The sequence below is a fragment of the Lygodium microphyllum genome, chromosome 4 (assembly GCF_053477565.2).
Source record: "Lygodium microphyllum isolate KBCC chromosome 4, Lygodium_microphyllum_v1.1.10, whole genome shotgun sequence".
NCBI classification, from domain to species: Eukaryota; Viridiplantae; Streptophyta; class Polypodiopsida; order Schizaeales; family Lygodiaceae; genus Lygodium; species Lygodium microphyllum.
In genome coordinates this window covers 72,712,436-72,715,414 of record NC_141138.1, presented here as the reverse complement: position 1 = coordinate 72,715,414, position 2,979 = coordinate 72,712,436, and positions in this window count along the sequence as shown.

Below are 2,979 nucleotides of genomic sequence, written 5' to 3'. Positions count from 1 at the left end.
ATCGATAGAGAAGCAATACATGTGACTTATGAGCTTCAGCCCGCTCATGTACAGCAGCTCTAAATAGTCCAAAACTGTCAATTTCCAACCCAAAAACAATGCCAAATCATGGGCAAATCGAATGCATGCATTCCCAAGACATTAGGCATCATGTAGACCGCATACGGGCATCAAACAAGATAACCGGAGTAGAGTATAAGCATCAAATGCCAATGCCAAGTGTGGCTGCCCTATTTCCAGCACTGTATAACAGTAAATGACAGTCCCAAATCAGCCAATATTTCAGGCCAAAATCATGGCATAATCATGTGCATACATTCCCAAGGCACTAGGCATCATGTAGACCGCATATGGGCATCAAATAGCACAACCGGAATGAAGTGTAAGCAACAAATGCTAATGCCAATGGTGCTGCCCTATTTTCAGCCTGTTATGACAGTTTATGACAGTCCCAAATCTGAAGAAATCAGCCCCAAATGATCAAGACCAATGCCCAAAGCTTGAATGACATCAAACATGAAGTCTATAGCCCTCTTGATCAAGGTAGAGAGCAAGAAGCAATGGCCAAGTGTGGAGCTGAAGTAGACGAGTGCTAACAGCCTGGAAAAAAATGGCGCAATCTGCCCTGTTGGTGCTAAACTTGCTATTGCTCCACGTGGGCTGAAAGGGGGTAATGGGGGGACTCAAGAAGGGCCTATCAAAGGCCTATGACAAGCCTCTTTGAGCCTTGATAAGTGTAAGGCACAATATGAGGGGAATAAGCTTCAAGGGTTTGAAGCCATGGCTTCCCTTGCTGTGTGCAACATGTAGACTGAAATAAAACCCTGAAAGAATGATCAAATACCTCAGTACCAATGCCTTGAAGGTGCCTCAATAGGCCAGGAAGGTGCTCGAGAAACCGGGGAGTAACGGGAGCTTGGGGAGATCGGATATGGCTCCCGGGATGGAGATCCAATGCATGAAGGGAGTCGATGCGAAGGTAGAGAAGCACCGAGTCGAGCTCGAGCAAGAGGAAGCCAAGCTCTAATACCAGTTGAAAGGTGAGAAGGATTGAAGCTTGCATGCGAGCTATGGCGGGAGAGCAAGAGCAAGAAATAGAGAGACAAGAAATGGGAACTCCAACAGTCACAATGTGTGACCGGGCCTTCCTTTATTTACTAGTCACTAAAAATGAATGTAAAGAATAAAGTGACGTGACGGGCGCCCGCCACTTGCAGTGTGCAATGGCGGGTACTGTCAGTGTAGTAATACACGGGGCAGCACAGCGGAGGCGCCTTTACCCCAACAACAAATCCATATTTTGATGATGCAAGTTCTTGTCGATGGGCAATATAATGAATTTCCATGACATGTGGCAATGATACTTGAAAGGGCCACAACTCGTGTCCTATGCCCTATCATAGTCAAAGCTCCATCAATTGCAATAGCAACTAAGTATTGCATGTCTAAACCACTTTCCAAGAAAAATGCATGTATCGCATCATACATGGCCTCAGATGTTCCATTATCCACCATTGGCAACAACCTCACAAATCTACAAATTGCATGTCCTATACCTCGATCATTGATATATGAAACATAGATAATTAGATGCTTTTCCATAGTGTGGTCAGTGCTCTCATCAATGAGCAGTGAAAAGAAAGGTCTAGCACGCATCTCTACATACATTTTCTTTCATACATGGTCCCTCATAGCTAACATCATTTTCCTTCCTCAAATTGGATTTACATAGGATCTATACTCATCTGATGATGTTGGCATATTTGGAGTACAAAGCTCCCTTTGCAAGTTGCATAACTGTGGATATTTTTCCAACGGTATGTCCTCATCACATACACAAAAATATACTAGTTTCATGCATGATATCATATGCTTTCATTCACTATGGACTATGTTATCCAATCCATGGCCCTTTTGAGATTTGGATAGATCCATGGTCTAGCTACCTACAATACATAAAAAGATAACATAAAGTAATATACTTTATGTTATTATTATAATATATATTCTTCTGAAAGGTTGTTATGTGAAACAACAAAAGGAGTTTGTCAATGTGTACCTAAAGGCTAAAAGCTCAAGTCAATATATATTGGTGAATTGGATAGATATTTGCAAGTCCCAAGCCTCCCATTCAATCTCCAATAGTATATATTGTCACACAATAACTATCAAGGATGCTTACATCCATCAAAGATTGAATCATAATGCATACTATACTTTGAGTATAGGATTATGTTTCAAGTATTGCATGTTAAGCATCGTTGGTAGATTGAATCATAATGTATATTATACTTTGAGTATAACTTTATGTTTCAATTATTGCATGCTAAACACGATTAATAGGATGCACAAATTATGGTCAAGGTAACCACTTGGTTGCATTTCAATATATTGCAAAGAGCAAATAGATTATAGGCCCAAGGGCACATCACACCTACTTTTGTATTGTTGGCATGAATCTAAATTTTTGGTTTAGCTTTATCTTGTCCATTCTCTATATACTTTTTAGAGTAGGAAAATTAGTGTGCATGTTTGCATATGGTTCAAAAGTCCTAATCCAATGGATTAAAGACTACATTTTTTCCCCACAATAAACTCTCTTTGGATGACGTGCATGCACTAATCACTTAGCTTGGCAAAGGTATGGCTCCTAATAAGGACATGCATGAAGTTAGAATGAGAATCCCAAAACAAATCCTCAATGAAAGGGATAATTTCTATCTCATTTACTATTTTTAAGTTGATTAAAGGAACCTACAAGCCACAAGTCTTTTGTTTCTTTTCAAGTGTATTAAAAGAAACTGCAACATGCTAGTTAACCGAAAAATTTTCCCCTTAAATACAAGATAGACTCCCCTAACCATCATTATAGTATGCCCTTATTGGCACTTGTAACAAAGGAAACTTTATGAGAATAACTACTCTACATATAATTTCTTACTTCAGAGATGAGGGAAAATTCATTGCCCTATACATTTG